Source organism: Orcinus orca, chromosome 16 (genome assembly GCF_937001465.1).
Source record: "Orcinus orca chromosome 16, mOrcOrc1.1, whole genome shotgun sequence".
In the NCBI taxonomy this organism is placed as follows: Eukaryota; Metazoa; Chordata; class Mammalia; order Artiodactyla; family Delphinidae; genus Orcinus; species Orcinus orca.
Window position 1 is genome coordinate 81,546,872 of NC_064574.1, and position 15,878 is coordinate 81,562,749.

At 48.9% G+C, this 15,878-nt stretch overlaps 1 long non-coding RNA gene across 1 annotated transcript; it reads left to right on the forward strand.

Moving 5' to 3' along the window:
* The first annotated feature begins 223 nt into the window (after nt 1–223).
* LOC117200950 (uncharacterized) lies at nt 224–10,550 on the forward strand. Its single transcript, XR_007472166.1, has 3 exons — nt 224–3,953; nt 5,470–7,498; nt 10,241–10,550. It is a non-coding gene; the product is annotated as an uncharacterized LOC117200950 (long non-coding RNA).
* The last annotated feature ends 5,328 nt before the right edge of the window (nt 10,551–15,878 follow it).

Here is a 15,878-nt window from a genome sequence, read left to right on the forward strand (position 1 = left end):
TCTTAACAACTTTCAAACACATAACACAGTATTAACTATAGTCATCATGCTGTACGTTACATTTCCAGAATGTCTTATAACTGAAAGTTTGTACCTTTGGACCACTTTCACTATTTTTAGAAGAAATCTCTAGAGCAGGGATTTGTGGCCACACATTCATTAATCCCCACTACCCAGTGCAGAATAAACATTTACCAGAATGGTATTGAAATATTTACTGCTCTCTCTGCAGTTCTCCCCACCCTTTCACCTTTAGGCTTTTGCACCAGCTCTATCCGGAATATCCTTGGCTGGTAGGGCAGTGCCACAGATCCAATCTTTATTCTCCTTCGAATACCACCCCCGCCCCAACCCCCCTTTGCAAAATCTTCAGGATTTGATCGCAGCCGCTGCAGCTCTTTGTCGGTATCTCTCCATCTCTCGGTCGTATCTCACATTATATCGACAACACACGTCAGTTCCCTTGCTAGAGCGCCCAGCTCGGGAAATGCAAAAATCTAGTCTGATGTTTATTCCCCCTACACCCAGGCCAGCGCTCGGCTGATTAAGTGCATGTGGAAGAATAAAGAACATGCAAAGCCAAGGGATCCAGCGTGTGTTCTGCGGTTCAACAACCTGGATTTCCCACAGGGTCGTTTCAAAAGGAGTTTCTGTAGACTTGGGAGGGGGCGGGGGCGGCCTGAACTCCGCTGCCAGTCTGGCTCCAAGGAGGCCAGAACGAGGGGTCAAACCTCGGACCTACTCCCGCTCCCGCCCCAAGTCTCCGTATGTCCACCCGGGCTGGCTGGGAGCACAAAAGGAGGGCAACACCAAAAATGCGAGGGTAGGGAGACGTGGTGCCTGCAACTGGCCGCCAGGCCTTCTTGGGCCCCACAGGCCGAGACTGGCATCGCGTAACCCGGTAACCCACGCCTTCATCCTGGGGGCCTCAGAGCCACGCCTCAGCGTGCAGCCCCGCAGCTAGGAGCTCAGAGAACTGACCCCCCGGGCCGCGGTCGACTGCGGCACACAAAGGCCGGAAGTAAGTCGGCGTCAGCCTGGCGAGGCGTCCTCTCTAGGACCCAGGAGGCCCCACACCTCAGTGGTTCGCCAGAATCGCAGGTGGCGGGAGAGGACCAGGGCCAGACCCGGCAAGACCTCGTCTCCCAGGGCGTGTGCCCCACTCCAGGCGCAACAAAGTGAATCGAAAGAAACAACTTGGAAATCAAATCCAGAACTTTTATGTGCAAGAGAAACTCCCCTTAAATGTATTCAGGCCTGTTTCAGCTAAGAGTTTGGAGCACAGTGGGTTATCATCCTAGCTCCCCGCAGAGGAGGAGGAAACAACATGGAGAAAGTTCTCCGTGGCTCAGGGCTCAGGGCCTCTCACTGACAGAGTGTCTCAGAACCCGGACCTGTGCCACCACAGTCAGTGCACTTTCTGCTGCCCGGGGCTGCCTCTCATCAGAAAGACTCAGTAGGGACAGGAGAGTGTCTTCAGTAAATGGTGCTGGGAAACTGGATTACCACCTGCAGAAGAATGAAACTGGACCCCTGTCTTCTACCACTCACAAAAACTAACTTGAAATGGATTAAAGACTTAAATATAAGACCTGAAACCATGAAACTAATGAAGAAAACACAAGGAAAAATCTCCATGACTTTGGTCTTGGCAACAATTTTTTGAAGATGACAACAAAAGCACAAGCAACAAAAGCAAAGATAAATAAGTAGGATTGCATCAAAATAAAGAACTGCTCAGGGGAAAAAAATCTGCAAAATGAAAAGGCAGCCTATGGAAAGGGAGAAAATATTTGCAAACCATCTATCTAATAAAGAGCTACTATCCAAAATGTATAAGAAACTTATACAACTTATACAACTTAACATCAAAACCCTAATAATCTGTTTATTGTATAATGGACAGAGGACCTGAATAGACGTTTTTCCAAGGAAGACATACCAATTGCCAACAGGTACTTGAAGAGATGCTCAGTATCACCAATCATCCAGAAAGTGCAAATCAAAACGACAATGAGGAGCTTCCCTAGTGGCGCAGTGGTTAAGAATCCGCCTGCCAATGCAGGGGATACGGGTTCGAGCCCTGGTCCGGGAAGATCCCACATGCCGCGGAGCAGCTAAGCCCGTGAGCCGCAAATACTGAGCCTGCACTCTAGAGTTCGCGAGCCACAATTACTGAGCCCGTGTGCCACAACTACTGAAGCCCGCAAGCCTAGAGCCCGTGCTCCGCAACAAGAGAAGCCACTGCAATGAGAAGCCTGCGTACAACGAAGAGCAGCCCCCACTCGCCGCAACTAGAGAAAACCCGCGCGCAGCAATGAAGACCCAATGCAGCCAAAAAAAAAAAAAAAGACAATGAGATATCACCTCACATTTGTTATAATGTCTGTTATCAAAAAGACAAGAGATAACAAAAGCTGGTGAGGATGTAGAGAAAAGGGAACCTGGTGCATTATTGGTGGGAATATAAATTGGTACGACTATGGAGAACAGTATGGAGGTTTTTCAAAAAATTAAAAATAGAACTACGATATGACCCAGCAATCCCACTTCTGGGTAGATATCCAGAGGAAATGAAATCAGGATCTTAAAGAGATATCTGCATTCCTGTTCATTGCAGCATTATTTGCCATAGTAAAAATACCGAAACAACCTAAGTGTCCATCTAGGGATAAATGGATAAAGATGATGCGATATATATCTTCTTCTGGTATATGGGATTATTCAGCCATGAGAAAGAAGGACATCCTGCCATTTTTGACAACATAGAGGGATCTTGAGGGCATTATGTTAAGTGAAGTAAGTCAGACAAGAAGTCTCTGGGTCCAACAGCCAGTTCTGGATTAACCCAAGCTCTTCTGTTCCTTAGTAGAATATCCTCAGGTTCATCCACGTTGCAGCATGAGTAAGGATTTCCTTCCTTTCTAAAGTTGAATAATGTTCCATTGTTTGGATAGATCACATTTTGTTTATCTGTTCACCCTTTGATGGACACTTGGGTTGTTTCCACCTCATCTTGACATTTAAGAGACAAATGACGTGATCTTACCTGTGTTGTCAGAGCATCGAGCATGTTAGGAAAGGAGACAGACTTGTGAGGACTGTGAATAATTGATGGAGGTGCAGCAAGACAGGAGCAGTCTGCGGGAGAAAAGGGCCCGAGTCAGAACATAATTTGGTGACATCTAGGCTGCCGGGGCTGAAAGGGAAGGGACAGGAACCTTAGCTTGGGAGGTTGGGAGGAGAAACCCAGAGGACAGGATCAGGAGGTAGAAGAGGCGACGGTGAAGAGGGAAAGTAGTTTTGGTTTTCTTTGGGGGTAGGGTGGAGTGGGGAAGATCATGCTGGAACTGGGAATTGTGATTCTGAGACGTCTTCAGGACATCCAGGTGGCAATGCTGGGGAATAGGTGTGAAAACGGAGTGAGATGATCCCATAATTATAAAAGGAATCAACAAATACAGTGGAAGAGAGATGCCCTCCTCTCTCCTCTCACCCAGGGCTCCCGGCCAAAGCCCTGCAGGTTCTTAAGAGCTGCTGGGAGAACTTCTCCGAGCCCGTTAGCTGGACACACAGTGCCCTCTCCTGGCGATAACTTGAACCTGCAACTGAGCCTGCATCCTAGGGCGGAAATGCCTTTCCCGCTGAATATGCTGAAAGCCGCAGCTGCGGTCCATTAGCCTAAGAAAGAACTGTGACTGACCCGCACTATGGGTTTTAAGACCCCGCACGTGAGGATTGCGTGCTCAAGGGTCCAGAGAAGCTAACCGCCCCCTCAGCAGGTGCCGTGAGCCTCGGAGGCACCTGCGGGACAGCAAAGTGGAAATGGGAGACCAATACGGAAGGTTCACGCCTGACTTAAAGGAGTCCGATGCTTTTGCTATAAACGCCGTTGTTTATTTGAAAGCATTCACACACCGGGAACATCACAAAGAGAAGAAAGACCCAGGGCGGTGAGAGCTCCTTCATCCCTGTGGTCCCTTGAGGGCGGCAAGGGCAATGTTGTAATTCCATCATTTTTCTCTTCCTGGCCCCTGCCGCTGACCCCGTCTCCTAATCCCACCTTCTTCCGAGGTCTGGGACTTAACACAGAGGGGCCTGGCCTCTTCTGTGTGTCGGGCATCTGAGCAGCTCCCAGGAGCTCCAAATCCCATCCTCTCCCCCATCAGGAAAAGTGCTGCGACCACCCAGCCCCGGCCGGATCCCCGGCATCTGAGTTTTGAGGTGCCCAGAGCTGGCTGCATGGCTTGAGGGTTTGGAGGAGAGGAAGGAAGGGGGAGAAGGCAACAGAACCCAGGAAACAGTCTAGACTGAGCTTTTCTCGTAAATTCTGAGAACTCTCCCCTGTCCTGTTATCCACAACATACCACGATTTTTTCCTGATTGGGAGGCCTCCCGTGCCTTAGACTAAACACTCGCCTGGTTCTCAGAGCTCCGGGTCTCCCAGTGAATTCTCTGCACAGATGCAGCCCAAGCATTCTTCCTCCTTCCCCTCTTCCCAGGACAGCATCCTGCCCCGGTGCTCCCGGCCACGAGGGCACGCACCCACACTGGGAACCCAGCCTCCTCCCTCCCAGCCATGGACCCCAGGCTCTCCGTCACGTGTGAGCCTGAAACCACATACTCCACGGCCCACTGGGGACATGGAGTGTGCACAGGCAGGAAGGGTGACATCTTGCCAAGGAGCTGGACTTGTTGATAAAGCAAGATTTAGAGGCTCTGGCTCTGTTTACAGAGCAGAGAGAGGGACCCTCCCCCCCTTAGGGTGGGGAAAGGCAAAATCAAGGTCAGCAATGGGGTGGCGTTGGGGGTACTCACAGCGGTGGCTCCGGGGACAGATTTTTAAAATATGTAAACGTTGCAAAACTGTCGCATGGCTTCACTAAGGGCCTTTCACAAGCCTGGTGACCATGGGGAGAGAGGGTGAGAGATGTGAGAAGGAATGCCAATGAGGGGCGGCTACGTGGTGAACTGCCCCGTCCTGGGCACCCTCCCCTGGCTGCTCTCTGCCCGTGTCACTCACCTGGAGGCCCCAGCAAGGGCTTGTCCACAGGTAGAAGCGCAGAGAAAAGAGCCTTCTGGCCAGAGCCCACCTGAACCCCAGCTCTCCCCCGGGCCCTGCTTCCAGCCACAGCTGTGTCTGTCTCTTTGCTTTCCATTCCCCCTCGGAGGAAAGACCAGCAGCTGGAGGCAGTCCTCCTCCTGCCTGCGTTTGAGAAGCAGCAGAAACATGGTTTCCTGAGCAAGGGGTGGGGCTGGAGAATCACTCCGAAGCCAGTGTGGAGGCAAGGAGGTGATGCCTGGGAGGAGTGCCCTGGGCGAGGCTCTGATCATAGCAATGGCAGGTCTTAGAGCCCAGGGCATGGAGGGGCCCTGGGCGGCAGGAAGGAACGCAGCCCCCGGTTACCTTCCTAAGTTTCCTCTGTGTCACCTCTTTGTCCCTGCTGTCTACCACTGTTCAATTCTTAGGCCTTCCAGAAAAAAGCCCTGTGAGCACTGACTATCTCCAGGTCTTGCCCCACCATCACTGCTCAAGCCACTGCAACCTGGCAGTGTTTGGTCCTCTTAACCAGCGGGGTGGAGAGGAAGATGGGAGATGCCTGACAGCTGGAGTCAGGAGAGCTGGGAGAGCCCTGACCCTGGTTCCTAAAGAGAAGTGGCACCGAAGAATGTTCCTGAATACAGCTCTGCAAGATTGCAGGTGCTGCAAAGGCAGGGGCTGTGCCTGTCACGCTGACCATCATGTCCTAAGCTGCGTGTCTCACACGTGGTACATTTGAAGTAACAAGAAAACACAGTAACTAGGAAACAGAAGATGAGATGAAAGCAATCAATTTAACTGTGTCAGAAATCACAACATATTTAAATAGGTTAATTTCCTATATTAAACTGCAGATGTTTAGGACTTAATTCTCCATTTCTTGGAATCCTTAAGAAGACATACTGTTACCCAGAAGGCCTTTATAGTTTTGCAATGTGTAAAATAAGCATCAGCCCAGAGCAGAGAAGCAGAAGTTTGCAATCCAAGGGCAATGTGATGAGCTGAGTTGTGTTCCCCCAAATTCATGTGTTGAAGCCCTAACTCCCAGTACCTCAGGATATGACTGTACTTAGAGATAGGGCCTTTAAAGGGGTAATTGAGTTAAAATGAGGCCATTAGGGTGGGCGCTAATCCAATTTGTCTGGTGCCCTTATAAGAAGAGGAAAGTTGGACACACAGGAGACACCAGGGTGTGCGTGCACAGGGGGACAACTGCGTGACAACACAGGGAGATGGCCGTCTGCAAGCCAAGGAGAGAGGCCTCAGGAGAAACCAACCCTGCCAACACCTGATCTCAGTTTTCTCGCCTCCAGAACTGGGAGAAATAAATTTCTGTTTTTTAAGCCACCCATTGTGTGGTGTTCTGTTACGGCGGCCCTAGGAAACTAATACAGTCATGTACAAGAACGTCGGGTGCTGACAGGTTATGGGCAGGTTACCAAAGGCATCTGCTACAGGGGCCAACTCATTTCATCAGATTCTCAAGGGGGCGATGATCTCCCAAAGTTAGAGTCACAGCGTAGAGATTTCATAACTCAGGGTGGAGATAGAGAAAGGTAGAAAGTGCCCCTCACCCCAGCTTCCAAGGCTGCTCACCCTGACTCATTTGCCCGGCGGGAAGAGAACCCACTAGAAGGTAGTGTGTGGGGCAGAGGCTCATCTCCTATAAACAACCAAGGAGCTGCAATGTGAGGATGTGAGAAAATTTGGGAAGTAACTGCATAAAGGAAAACCCTAGGGGCCTTGAGTCATCGGGCTGATGCTGTGCTGTGTACTTCAGAGTTATGATGAACTTTAACCTCCATATGGGGAAGAGGAAAATAAAATAAAATGAGGCTACCTGGGAGGGGGGGTTGTCTTCTTTCCTTCTGCCCCTTCTGGGGCAGCCGGGGGCATGAGGAGATATCTGCCAAGGGGGCTTCAGGGAAAAATGCAGTTGGGTCTCTTCAGTTTGGGCCACTTTGTTTAAGAATGATCGATAGCAGTTATTAACCTCGCCGGTAGAAAGTATTTCCAATTCCTGGAGCTCTCCTGCTGTCGGGGATATTAATCCAGCCACCTAGGCTGAAGATACAAATTTGAGAGCTTTCAGCAGATTGATGGCTTCAAATCCATGGAAATGGAGTGAAAATCCTAGGAGAGGGTGGGCACAGAAAATAGAAGAAAGTCCATGCATTAATCGTGAAAGACAAACCGAGTTATCAAAAAAAAAACCCTTCTGCATCTCAAAGGCTTAAAATAAAGGTGTGTTTCTCACTTACTTCACAATTAGTGACCGAGACGTATGGCCCTGCCTAGATGTCCGGGGCCTGGGGACTGAGGCCATCCTGTGTATCCAGGAGGACAATGGATTGGCTTGGTGGACACACAGCATCATCTCTGCCACAGTCCAGGCCCGGGCTTCCATCAAAGGAAGCTGAGACAGGAAGCCCGTGTGCAACGTGACAGCCTGCAGAGGTGGGGCTGCAGGAGGTGGCTCAGAGCAAAAACCTGGGATGCACACTTGAGTGGTCCCTTCCCCCCAACAGCTCATATCCAGCCCATCAGCAAACCCAGTGCTCGCAGATCCATCAGCAAGTCCTGCAGGCTTGATCTCCAGGATATATCCTAATCTGGCTGCTTACTACCTTCTCCACTGCTGCTCCTCTGGTCCAAGCCCTTCACTGGGGCCTGGATCTGTTTTCCTGATCTCCCTCCTTGCATCACTGTGGTCAGTTCACACAGCAGCCGAAGGGATATTTTAAAAACTTAAATCAAATCATATTGCCACCTTGGCTAAAACCCTCCAGGAGTTCCATTTGCAGTAGAAACTCTTTTCCAAGGCCTACAAAGTCCAACGTGATCTGGTTTCAACATCTTCTCTTAGGGCTTTCCTCTTGTTCACAATGGTCCAGACCCACTGGTCTTTATTCTGTCTTTCAAACACCTAGATGTTTCCTTCCCCAGGACTTGGCATTTGCTGTGCCCTCTGCCCCAAATGCTCTTCCCTCAGATAGTCCCAGCTTTGATTTTTTTACTTTTCTTTCTCTTTCTTTTCACTTGGGAAGGAAAAAAAAAAAAAGAGCCTCAGTGATGGGTGGTCTGGGATCTCTTGTGACACCCTCAGACGATGTACAGATAGGCTTCACTCAGACTTCTTCTTGAAATCTCCCCTGATATTTCTATCTGAAAGAAATCTCAGCATGAAAAGAGTGCATGTTGGAATTGGTTATCATGGAAGCGGTCGTGGGAGGAGGTGAGATTGCAGCTGGACCTTAACAGTGAGGGTTGTTTCAGTAAGCAGAATTGGGGTAACCTCCACGCAGGAAGGGGCTGTACCTACCTTGTTCTACTGGATCTCCAGTGCTTATTAGAGTACCAAGCAGAAAACAGATACTCAATGTAGAATTCTTGAATGAATTCACCACTAAATGAACAAAGGAAAGAGAGTGAAAACACTAAAAATGTGTGATGATGACAAACAACAAGGTCTATTTGGCTGGAACAGCCAGTTCTAGTGAGAAACGAGGTTGAAAAGCAGCATTCAGCTGAATTGAAGAGAGCATTAGCAGAGAATGTATTTAAGTCCTATACCCGGTTGGTGTCTCCTGCCTAATTCGGAGCATGCCATCCCTCCAATCCCCTGGTGAACGATCCCCAGAGAAATCCTCCATAGAGAGCCGAGGTAGTACTTAGGGACTGAGGAACTGTCGAGAAGGAGATAATTTGTGGCAACGAGCCTTTCCTGGCGGGGTGACATCCTCAGATTGCACCGGAAGTTGGTCCTGCCCACAGGGAATCTGTTGGTGGGTCTTTGCTGGGTGGGCAGGAGGTGACCATGGCAGGACCCACATTTGGCTCTCTGGACCCCTTCTTCCTCCCTGCTGTGCCCAGTCGATGCCCATGGCCCCGCCCCACCCTCGGGTTGCTTCCCTTGTCAGGACCTTGCCACCTTCACATCTCAGCTGTCTCACACCCGACTGGTCAGGAACAATTTTTTTTTTTTTTTTTTTTTTTTTTGGTACGCGGGCCTCTCACTGTTGTGGCCCCTCCCGTTGCGGAGCACAGGCTCCAGACGCGCAGGCCCAGCGGCCATGTCTCACGGGCCCAGCCGCTCCGCGGCATGTGGGATCTTCCTGGACCGGGGCACGAACCTGCGTCCCCTGCATCGGCAGGCGGACTCTCAACCACTGCGCCACCAGGGAAGCCCAGGAACAATCTTTTTAACCTCTTCTTGGCAAGCTGTCTTAGGCTTCCCCTGAAATCTGAACCCCTCCAGGAAGTTTCCCTGGGTGTCCGAGTGGCTCTGTGCCCTCTCTTTGTCCCCACACCTGGCCAGGACTCAGGTCTTCTGAGGTTTTCTCCCCCTTGCCCATCTCTCCTGTTGTAAGTGGGGCAGATCTCACATTGCCTCATCCCTGGACTGTTCACGTGGACTGTTCAAGTGGACTCTGCGTCTCCTCGTTGATCTGGAACTTTTCTCCTGTCACGTGTTATTCTTTATTTGTTCAAAGGTCAGAAGTTGCTTTGAAATATCACTGGCTGTGTTACTTCCTTCTGAGTTATTTGGTTCTTCTTCCACGACTAATTATTAAAGAAAGCATTTCCACGTATTGTCCACCAAATACAGGATAAGAAAAAAATACTACCATGAGTGAGAATTATAGAACCATGGGGCTTATCCAGGCCAGTGTCTCCCTGGGGAGCTCAGGACAAGGACAGAATCCAGACTTAGGCCCTTTTCTTGAGTCTCAGGAGTGGGCTGACAATGTCCTTCCCTGTCCCCAACCTTGTCCTGAACCTACAGCTTTTGAGAGTACTTTTGGTGGGCTAAGCAGGATTCTGAGGAACACTGTTTCACACCTCTAAGCCTTCCTCCTTCTCTTCCACTGAGTCATGCACCCTCTATGTCCCCTTTCCTCAAGGTTTCTTGGCCCTTCTTTTGCTCAATGCTGATGAGTAGAACATAAGAAGAAGTGAACACTTAGTCCAGGTAGTAGGTGATCCCTCTGAGCATCTCAGGGCACTCCTCCTCCAGGCAGGCCTCAGCCACTTCACTGAGCTGCTCTCTGATTCCCACTTCTGATGAGTGTCTGGGGCTGCAGGGTCCAAAGGGACTCAGGCTAGGATTTCTTTGTTGAATGTGTTGAATCTGTCCATTGTAGGCATACCTCCAGAGTGGTACCCTGATTTGTTTTTTTATTTGTGTTTTTACTCCAGAGCTTTCAACCCAGCATTCCCTGGAAGGTGTGAGACTCTGAATGTATGGCCTCCTGGACCCTGTACACAGTCAGGTGGTCTGGCTTCATTTCCTGCTTCGTTCACAACATCACTTCCATCTCTGTTTTTAAAAAAATTTAATGTTTCATTTTTATCATTTTATCCTATAAAGCTATAAAAGCAGTTGAGGCTTGAGCCACATTTTTTAAACTAATTTTTATTGGAGTATAGTTGTTTTACAATGTTCTGTTAGTTTCTGCTGTACAGCAAAGTGTGAGCCACATTTTTTGTTTTAAATAAATTTCCACACAGTTACTTCCAATTATATGACCTTTTCGCAATTCTTTCCTTTTTCTGTTAATTATGTTCCAGTAAAAATTCTTTGCTTAAGACCATAAGTATTTTTTTCCAATGCTTGGTTTATGCAAAAAGTAATATGGTTTCCAAAATATTTTTTCTTTATATTTCACGCAATGATTTTTCATATCTTTCATATCTTTTAGCTGGTTATTTTGTAGATACTTACCTCCATGTCTCTAAATAAAATGCTTTCTTGATATTTCATTATAAAGTCAATATCCTGGAAGATGATGATTTACCTTCATCCTTTCCCAGCCTCCACCACCACACACATCCATTTCCCATCATCTATCCTCCCAACATAAATACCTTATATGACAATTTAGGTTAGATCGTCATTATTTTCATTCTTGTGACTCTGTAATATATTCACATCTCTGCTGTGTAGTAAACTATAATCATTTTACTTTCCCACACAACTTTTTATTTTCAATGGAGCTAATAGTTATTACTTTTCGATGTTCTTATTCAACTGCAAGCTTCTCACCAGTCATATTAATCTCATCACAAGACATTCAGAAATCTCGGGTTTAGACAGGTTGCTCTCCACACTTGGGATCTCCCTTCATCATCCTCATCTTGGGAATTCCATCTCTTACCTGTGTGGCACCTTCTATGTCCTCTATACTATATATATATTCTTCTCTTAGTTTACTTTTTCATTTCGATGGAGCACATTATCACGAAGCTTCTGGAGGTAAATTTTTAGAGTGTTTGTATATCTGAAAATGTCTGTATTATACCCTCACACTTGAGTGACAGTTTGGCTAGGTATAGAAGTTTAGGTTAGAAATTATTTTCTTCAGAAGTTGAGGCATCTCTCTGTTATCTTCCAGCTTTCATTGGTACACTTGAAATGTCTGGAGACATTCTGATTTCTGATTCTTTAGTATGTGACCTGGTTTTTTTTTGTCCCCTCTGGAAGCTTGTAAAAATATTTATTTTTTTCTCTAGCATTTTGGAATGCAAGATATGAGTCTATTCCTCCTCAATTCTTTCTTTAGGGAACTCCTATTGTGTAGCTGTTGAACCTGCCAGCCAGGTTAATTTTTTAAATCTCTTTTCTCCTACTTTCTATTTCTTTTTTTTTTACTATAGTTTCTGGGAAATTTCTTCAACCCCCCCCCCCCCCATGAGGGGCTACAGAAACAGAATGACCCATTGCTCTGTTCCTGTGCCTCATGGACCACCTGGAGCTTTCCAGGGCCAGTGAGAGGGGCTGGAGGGGGCTGTCCAATTATGGGAGGACCCTCCCTCCCCTTGGTGGAGGGGGATCCCCAAGACACAGGGGGACCCTGAGCCACACCTCACCAACCATATGGCTGAGGAGGAGGAGGGGGAGGGCCAAGGGGGCAGCAAGAAGAGCAGTCAATCCTCATGGCTATGCCTGGCCAGGAGAGCACTGAGTCACCACACTGATCACCGCAAGTGAGGATGTTCCTCTGCTTAATTCATCTGGAAAGCCCAGCTACAAAGATAGGTGCTTTCCCCGCTCCCCAGCCTGATCTGAGAAACAGAGGGGGGTGTCCAGGTTGCTGGGCGTCCAGGTTGCTGGACACCAGCTGCCACCCTCACTGCCCTGGGGTGCTGTGGATTGGAGGGGGCACCTCACAGGTTCTCCCCGCCACCTCCAAACTCACACAGAAGGGTAGAGCTGTGGGCTGCTATAGCCCAGAATCCTGAACCCGTCCTGCGTCCCACGCCCACGAGAGCAACCAGAAATCAGTGTGTTAGCATCATTGCTAACATGCTAACATGATGCAGTCCTGCCTCACCAGCATGAGCAATCAGCTTGTGTGGACAGTGGGCCAATCTGGCATAGAGGTGGGGGTTGGGGACAAGGAGCTGGGGAGGGTGCTGTTGGGAGGGGCAATCTGCCATGGGTTTTGAACTCGCTGCACGTTCTGGGCGTCTCGACAATGCAAAGTCCTGTGTTATCTTTACCCAGGCTGTTTCTCAGGGTACTTCACGGAGCCACCTCCAGGGATGAGGTATTGATCCCCTCTGGAAAAAGATCAGGCTTGTGCCAGCTCGCTGTCATTCCCCAAGCTCTGTGTTCCCTCCAAGCCTAGCACCTGGGTCCGGTGGAGTCACTGTCTGGGATTTAGGGGCCATGCTGCTTGTTCTTTGTCTGTGTTCCAGAGCTGTCCTGTCTTCTGTCACATCCATGAAACATAACAGGCTAATTTATTGGCTTGCAAGTAGGGTTCAATTCCAGAGTCTGACAAGCACCTGCCCCAGGGGATGGTCTCACGCCCCTCCCCTGCCTGCCTCTGATTCTCTGCTGGCAGTGTGTGTTGGGGGTACTTTGTGTGCTAAGCTGATCAACCCACCTGTGTGCACCCCAGCCATGGATATGTCAGTGCACTCTTAGGAAACCAGGTCCACCGTTCCAGGGAAAACAGTCAGGATGATCCAGCCCTCACTGCCGGCCTCCTGGAGCTCTTGTGGGGGACACCACACACCTTCACTTTAGTAAGGTCCAAACCCGGCATTGACACTTGGGTTGGTGTTTCTTAGACTCTTAGAGGTAATATCCCGTTTAGCCACAAGAGGAGCCTATCAGTGGGCTGGGAGAGGAAAATCAGCTCGGTGGGCACTCCTGAGTCGGCTGAATAGAATCTCTTTCTTTCTTTTTTCATTGAAATATAGTTAATGTAAAAAGTACTGGCTTATATTTTTGTGACCTTCAGATTGTCATGCAATGATGGGCCCAGGACTAGCTTATCTCCCTTCTCTCCAGGTCACGTAGTATCCCTGGCCCAGTGCTGTCTAATCCGATTCTCTGGGGAGACTTTTTTTTTTTTTTTTTTTTTGCGGTACGCAGGTCTCTCACTGTTGTGGCCTCTCCCGTTGCGGAGCACAGGTTCCGGACGCGCAGGCTCAGCGGCCATGGCTCACGGGCCCAACCGCTCCGCGGAATGTGGGATCTTCCCGGACCGGGGTACGAACCCGTGTCCCCTGCATCGGCAGACGGACTCTCAACCACTGCGCCACCAGGGAAGCCTGTTTTTCTTTTTGTTCTGACACTTTCCTTCTACTGACTGTAACTGAGCAGGGCCCTATGAGGCCTTTCCAGAATAACGCCCCCACCCCCATGTCCTCCGCCTGCCTTTTGTCTGTAGAAGAACTTTAGTCAACGAATAAATTTAATCAGAGAAGTGAGAAAATGCAGAAAGAAAGAAAAACAGTCAAGCAAGACAAACTAATAATACTTTAGCCATTAAACAAAGTCAAGGACCTTTAGTTCTTCCTCAAGGGCTATAGATAATATTCTGAGCCATGTCCTTTGAGCTGTTTTGCAGATACTGAAACCCCCTCCAGGTGGAAGAAGTTAACCGTGTGCTGACCACACAGGTAGACCCTAGACCAGTTGGAACCAGAAGGTTGATGATGCTGACTCCCCATGACCTCACCACCGACCAATCAGAAGAATGTCCACGAGCTGACCACGCCCTGCTCCTAGAACACTGTGAGACTCCTCACTACCCCCTCCAGGGAGGGACACAGTTTTGAGGGCATTAGCCCGCTCTGGCCCCCTTTGCATGGCAAAGCAATAAAGCTATTCTTTTCTACTTCACCCAAAACTCTGTCTCTGAGATTTAACCCGGCACTGGTGTACAGATGCCCAATTTCGGCAACACGACTCCTTCTCAATCCTCGTTCCTGGTGGTGTCTCTCTCTCCCAAAGCAGATTGACACATCCAGCTGTGGAAAGAGGGAGGGAGGGAGGGAAGAAAGATTTCTCCCCCCATCACCATGAGGGTACAGAGATGCTCCCCAGCCTTGGGTGACCCCTGCACCCCAGGCACCCTGCTGCTCCAGGTCCTGGCACTTTTCGTCAACATATGGCTGTGGGAGGAGCCTGGCCTCATCTGCTGGGAGGAGGGGAGACAAAGAGGGCCTTGTTTGGTGGAATAAAGAAGTGGGAGGAGAGTTCTCTTGACCCTTGGGGGCTTCTTTCCTGGCACCAATCCTCAGAAACTTACTGTGAAAGAGAAGTTTGTCTTGGTGCTTTAGGGTCCTGTCAGAAGCTTAGAAATAATGAGGCAGAAGCCCCCTCCCCCAGGCTCCAGCACCAACCTTAACCTCCTGCCCTGATACCCACACTGACCCAGGCACTGTGGACATTTATAAATGGAGCCATTGAGGAATCAGGAGAAATCCAGGCAACTTTGAAAAATGTGCCTATTCTCCGAGTCCTGTGTATCTCCCCACTTCCCACCCCTATTACAGACAAGTAGTCAAGGACTTTGGTCACTGCGGCCGGACTGTCTGCATAGCCCCGAATGGTGGGCTCACAGTTCTCTGTTTCCAAGGAGGTGATCACATGCCGTCAGCAAAGAGGTGCTGTAGGCACCTGACTCAGTGGCTGCTCCTTGAGAGGGGGAAAGAGTTGGACCCTAGATTCACCCTTGTTTCCCATCCTGCCTCTTCTACTTACTGCCTGAGTGGCCTTCACAAGTGATTCAACCTTTCTGAAACTTGTTTCGTTGCTAGTCACCTAACTCTGTTATTAGGTGTATAAATGCTTAGGATTTGATGAACTGACCCCTTTATAATACCGGAATGACCTCTTTATCCCAGGTAATATTTTTGCTATGAAACCTAATTTGATATTAATATAGTCCCTCAAGCTTTCTTTTTTTAAAAATTTATTTTACTTTATTTGTTTATTTTTGGCTGTGTTAGGTCTTTGTTGCTGTGCGCGGGCTTTCTCTAGTTGTGGTGAGCGGGGGCTACTCTTCGTTGCGGTGCACGGGCTTCTCATTGTGGTGGCTTCTCTTGTTGTGGAGCACGGGCTCTAGGTGCGTGGGCTTCAGTAGTTGTGGCACATGGTCTCAGTAGTTGTGGCTCATGGGCTCTAGAGAGCAGGATCAGTAGTTGTGGCACACGGGTTTAGTTGCTCTGCGGCATGTGGGATCTTCCTGGACCAGAGCTCAAACCTGTGTTCCCTGCATTGGCAGGCAGATTCTCAACCACTGTGCCACCAGGGAAGCCCTCAAGCTTTCTTTTGATTAGTGTTAGCTAAGTATATTTTTCCATCCTTTCACTTTTAAATTATGTGTGAATTTATATTTAAGGTGAGTTATTGGCGGGACTGCCTGCCACCTTCTTATAAAGAACCCTGTGATTTCATTGGGCACACCCAGACAATCCATGGAAATGTCCGCATCTCGAGACCCTTAACTTTTTTTTTTTTTTTCCTGCCACACCTAGTGGCATGCAGGATCTTATTTCCCCAATCAGGGATTGAACCCATGCCCCCTGCAGTGGA